General features: G+C 30.4%; 2 long non-coding RNA genes across 2 annotated transcripts; both read left to right on the forward strand.

Annotated features, from left to right (window-relative positions):
* Positions 1–3,166: 3,166 nt before the first annotated feature.
* LOC135145287 (uncharacterized) lies at positions 3,167–3,835 on the forward strand. The gene is made up of 3 exons (XR_010283392.1): positions 3,167–3,254; positions 3,502–3,573; positions 3,764–3,835. It is a non-coding gene; the product is annotated as an uncharacterized LOC135145287 (long non-coding RNA).
* Positions 3,836–4,774: 939 nt separating this feature from the next.
* Positions 4,775–5,183, forward strand: LOC135145294 (uncharacterized). Its single transcript, XR_010283397.1, has 3 exons — positions 4,775–4,846; positions 4,964–5,035; positions 5,118–5,183. It is a non-coding gene; the product is annotated as an uncharacterized LOC135145294 (long non-coding RNA).
* The last annotated feature ends 817 nt before the right edge of the window (positions 5,184–6,000 follow it).

The raw sequence follows: 6,000 nt of genomic DNA on the forward strand, positions 1-6,000 counted from the left end.
ATAGGCGTCAAAGAAGGAAAGCTTTTTTGCTGATACTAAAACATTCGTGTGAGAAGGCAGCTCTTTCCGTACTAAAAAAGGTTGGGCGCAAAGCGAAAGGCAAACGTTGAAGAAGCGAAAAATATAAACTTTTCCATAACGGTTTACTAAACGCCATCCCAAAATAAAGAGAAAGCGGTACAGGAGTGAACAGATCTTTAATTCCTAAAAATGGCTTAAAGAGGTTTGACACTTTTAAATCGCCTAAGACACATCCTGGGAAAAATTAGAAATTTCTACCGGAATGAAAAATTGTGCAAGCAGAATTAGATTCAACCAAAGTATTTTTTTGAATAACTTTAGGAGTTATGAACGATTCAAAGTATTTAATACAATTGGATAATATAATCTTGCCTTCGTGGCAACATTCTTAGTATGTGATTGGTGCCGAAACCATTTAAATAATGAAAAAATGTTACCTTAAAGTGAACTTATATAACAAACAAGGAATACTTCATTTCAGTAAAAGTAAGACCCTAAATTTTTATGATAATGTAAGAAAGTTGCCTAAGAATTACGTGATAAGAGCATCACATGACTTTAAAAAATTTTCGAGTTAGCTAAACTTCAACTAAAAAGACTTTCAAAGATGCGAATCAGATATTTAACCGTTAGATGCGCGTGTAAACTGTAACCGGTAACAGCTAGCATCCTTTTTTTTTTTTTTGATATTCGGAACTGTTTATTCCTTGTTATTTTAAAAGTTATTATTATTATTATTATTATTAATTTTAACTGTCCTTGGTGTAGAAGGGCTAGAAGTGTTTAACGAAGCGCTTACGGTGTCAGAAATTAAATATTGCTTTTACTTCTCGGTGTCCTATATTTCGTGTTTAGTTACCGAGGGACCTGAAGTGACATTAGTTAGTCTCTATTATCGCACGTAATTTTCCAGAAGTTTTTTCATGTAATAAAGTATTTGTTTTTATTACATTATGATCACGGGTTGTTGCCGCATTTATGAAATAAATGTTTTTATAGCAAGGATGTCCCTTTATCTGAGTAACTCGGATTATATGTATATTTGAAATAATTATCAGTGGAGTTCGTATATATCCCAATGCTCAATCATCGGACCTTTCTTTTATAATTATTGTCGTACACTAAAAATTTGCGAACTAAAGGAGTGTATGGTCCTAAGTTCCGGTATATTTTGTTTACTTGCTACCATTTTAAAGTTAAGATACTGAAAACCTGTTCGTTTAGTTACTTTTTCCTATTAAAACATAAAGAGCATATAGAGATTGGGTTAGTCAAATACTTTGATACAAAAGCACTGAAAAACGCATATTTTGTTTAAAATAATGAACCCTAAAACTTACAGGTTAAAGATTAACTACATTTAAAAGCGAGTAAATGTTTAACCACAAATTATATAAAAAACCTAACCACTTTTACAAGTCTGCTATGGGCAATTCAAGGTGAGAGCTTTAATACTGACAGTATATTGACGGACCTTTGCTCAACGGAATATATAACAGCAGGCATGTCGAAATTTAAGTAGGGCCCGCTATCTTATTTCATTCAAGTAAATCTTGAGCTTTTGATTAGTCTAAAAATACCAAACATTATCGCTAATGTTAAAAGATTACAAAACCCTACCCTAGAGGTCCTAAATAAGTCTGTTTTTCGCGTAAGTCATGGAGGCTGTTCTTCTGCGTCCGACATCGTCATTGTGCAGGCAAAAAATAGTAGGCTCATCAGACCGGTGGTCATGTCATCATGTTACCCTCTATAACTCACGTCCTCATTTGGTCTAAAGCTACTGCAACTCCACTGTGTTACTGAAATGGTTAAACCGCTCTTGAATAGTTAATGTTTGTATGGAACCTTTAATCGGTTGGTCTTAATGAGCTAATTTAATTTTAAAAAAAAAAAAAATTTATATGTATATTTTCTAACGATTATTTTGGGTACTTACAAAAATACTTTATTTGCAAACATACTGAAAGCTATAGAATTTTGAAGCCATTTAAATTTTTAACATTAATGAGTTTGATCACTCCAAGACATAAACTTAGTACGTTCGCATAGGCATTTGGTTAATGTAACACACATTCCAATATTTACTTTTTTATTTTGTGGTAGTTTATAGTGAGACTAATTTATTATTCTATACCAAATTTTAGAATTGTTAATGCTTTATTATTAATTTGTAGAAATTAATACTAAATGGAAAAGAACCTTTACTTTGTTAATTATAGTATTAAAGGCCGTTTTTTAAAATTCGCGTATCAGGAATACTGATATAAATATTAAAAAGATCTTTTAAAACAAGATTTAGCTTCTTCATTATGGATTACTAAACCTTGTTTTACCATTTACAAAGGTATAGATTTAAAACTGGTCAACTTAATGCATGGCCGAGCCTCAAATTTGTGAGCTGCTATGTAATGGACTAGCAGGTGCCCTAATAAGGTCAAAGTGACTAAAAATTTTAAAAAAATTAAGAACTGCGCTAGAGTAAGGAGCTACAACGGTCTATTTGTGTTTTTCCAAAAATCTTGACTGACAAAATGGTGCTACTTGAATAGCTCTAGCATTATTCTACTAGGAATTGTAACCAAACTCGAGGTTGAATAAAATAAAATGCGTTATAACTGCTTGTTAACGCCTTCTACCTATAATAATGTATTACGTCTTTGTTCTCAATTATTAATATATAAGCAAAAGGCTTACTAAAACTTATTGTGTAAGTTCTGATATATATATATATATCTTATTAAAACAGTAGCAGAGAGCATACTTTTAGGTGGATAAATATGTTGCACTATATTAGAAAGCCAATTATAATAAAAATAAAAGAAGGTACAGGTTAAAAATTTTGATAACAAAGGCACCTACAATGTAGTGGAACAAAGTTGTTTTTATTTTTAATTTTTTTTCAAAATTATATGAACGCTACAATTTTACCAAATAAAAATTAAGCGTTATGAGGATAATAACCGTAAGTTAAAAAATTTGGATTATCTTTATTAAGTGGTTTTAACTGGAGGCCCTAAGCAAAGAGTCTTAAAAAAAAAAAAAAATATGTACATGCATTCACTTGAAGAATGGTATACATTGGTAATTATTGATCCGCCTTTATTTCCTCATTCTATAATTTTTAGACCTTCCATAATGACTCTATATTTTTTTCTTTTCATTTTAGCGTTTCTTTCGAAGAGAGTTATTGCTTTACGTTCTTGTTTAAATTTTACAAGTGACCACCTCATGTATGTGAACCATTTGACTTTATTTTACTATATATTACATGGAAAATGATCGCAAATTAGAGTATTTGCAAAGGCTTTATTGTTCATTTTGTTGTAACTACTTTGTACGATATTTCGCAATATCCGCCCAGCAAATTTTACAAGTTTCATAACTAAAGTAGAGTTCTCTTTTCAAGGCCGAAACTTTTACAACATTATTAAAAAAAATAATTTTTTTTCCTTATCAACGATATATCGTTAATAATAGCACCATGCGACGATGTTCATTAACATTTTACCCACCGGATAATCAAATTCTTTCTCCATCCTTGAAATCTGTGTAAACTTTTCATTAAATATTATTTTCAGCCTGTTCTATTATCTATTTCAATTATCTTTTTTTTATTGTTATTATTTTTAACGTTGGCTTTTTGAAACATACTTATAAGCTTTGTTTACTATAACTAGATAAGAGCATTTTTTACTTAATTTCATAATAACACCACAAATAACACTGCTTTTTACCATAGGAGCCTTCGGGGAAATAAAATAACTTATCTTTCCTCGGAAGCATTTGCCCATCTTACTTTGCTCATATCTCTGTAAATGTTAACGTCATTTTCAATATTACTGTGTTTCTAGTTATTTTTTTCTCTTTAGCGATTTAGGGGAAAACAAGATTCCGTGGATTGACAGCTATGTTTTTTCAGACCTTAAGAACCTTGAATACTTGTAATTATATAGTAGCTTAGTTTAATTGTGAGCTATTCGGATAATATAAAAAAATTTTGAGTAATAAAATCACATCGGAGCAGGGTAGGAGTGAGGTACTCATGTTTTAGCGGATTGGTTTTTCGTAGTGAGGTTTTTCCACCCTTGCCTTCGTTAATTATATACATTAGTTTTTTTTTGTAAGCGGTTACTTTCTGGTTACTCTTTGTAAAACGCCTAATTAATTATGCTTCTTTTATTATGGTTTATTAATTCCCGAGAAATACCGCTTTTTAACCACGTTATATTTGGAATCTTCCTCACTGCCAACTGGCTATGCCATGTGCTCATACCACGCGGTTTTATAGTACCGTGTGCTCTTCCCGCGAATATAGTCACGTGTTACGCATATGCACGTGTTTTGTCCCGCATTCGATTTTCTCTTTTCTACCCCTCCTTAGTGAATATGATAGGTTGATGGCTCCTCCTCTTGTACTCCATCCTATGACACAGTCGCATTGCTAATATTATTTTTAATTAAAGTAATCTACTATTTTTTAGAATTCTTGAAAACAATAAAATAACCTCAATAAGTGATGATGCGTTCAGAAATTTAATAAATTTAAAATATTTGTAAGTTTATTGAATTAAACAGTTATTTTTATTTTTTATTTTTTAATATTTGTTCATGAAAGAGGCTTACTAAAATTTTTTCCCATAAGAAATTTTATCGAAGTTTATATAATAGTTGCGTTTATTTTAGCATTATTATACAAAGGACTAAGGATAAAACTATTAATTTTATAAATATCATGATTTATTAAATATAGATTAATGCACGCTAACCCTCTCAAATCGATTAAACCCATCTGGTTTAGGAAGCTTGTTAGTCTTCAATATTTGTAAGTGTCTAATATTCTTTTCATCGTTTAAGAATTTTTTAATACATCATTGAACAAAAATGCTACTGTTGCATAAATTGTAATTAGTTTTACTTAATTTTGATACATGGCGTACAGAGATCTTTCTGGAACTCGTCTCAAAGTTGTTCCCCCAACCTCTTTTAGCAAACTTAACGCATTGACTTATTTGTAAAATATTCTTAATAATACTATTTATTATTATAAATATTGTCTCCAAAATGAAACTTGAAAATTAAAGATAATACAATAGAGATCTGCGGCTTAATAAAATTAAAAATATTGGACATGACGCTTTTAATGAATCTTTAAAGAGGATGTAAGTAATTGTTTGATAAAATTTTGATTTAACTTAAGACTTTAATTGCTACAGTGATATTACGCTCGATCATACTATTCATTGTTGCTCGCGTATTCATTATCAAAATAAGCTTTTATTTTACAACGACCAATGTACTTATAAAGAAAAATTACTATCGGTTAAGAACTTTAACAATGAATCATGCACTAATTGGTTACTAAAAGAACCAACACTGCCAGTTCGTTAAGGTAGTGCAGTTTATAAAAAACCTCTGTTACTTTATATAAAATCAGTACTAGCTTATTTATTGAAACTTCTTACTTTTTTAAGATGAAACTAAAAATAACCGTTATTTTTCCTTATCTTTGATAGGGACTTGGTAGGCACATAATGTGTTTTACTTTGAACTACTACCATAATAAATAAAAAAGCTATTTGTAATTAATCTCAATGTTAGTCAAAACGTTATATTAATCATCCTTCTTCCCGACACCACATATTATATGTTTGCCATGTTAACGCTACTTTTATTTTGACTACCCCGCTGGTCATGGTAAGGCAGCTTTAAAGTGTAGTATTATAGTCCGAATTTGTACTGTTAATGATAGTAAAATATCTCCGAAGATGCTTAAGGTGAAAGTCATTTATTTAATTTAAGGGCGAGTTAGTATTTTAATTGTGTTAGTACAAGGGTTACAAATACACCTTAATTATAAAAGAGGGGCACCATATTTATACATGAAGCCAAAGGGCATAAACGGCATGTCTTTCTAGAATGTATTTATCTTTTATTTTTAAACCCTGGCATACTAATGTCCAAATTTAGAAGCGCTTT

Source organism: Zophobas morio, unplaced genomic scaffold (genome assembly GCF_036711695.1).
Source record: "Zophobas morio isolate AGI-343-1 ecotype UQ-CSIRO unplaced genomic scaffold, CSIRO_AGI_Zmor_V1 ptg000140l, whole genome shotgun sequence".
In the NCBI taxonomy this organism is placed as follows: Eukaryota; Metazoa; Arthropoda; class Insecta; order Coleoptera; family Tenebrionidae; genus Zophobas; species Zophobas morio.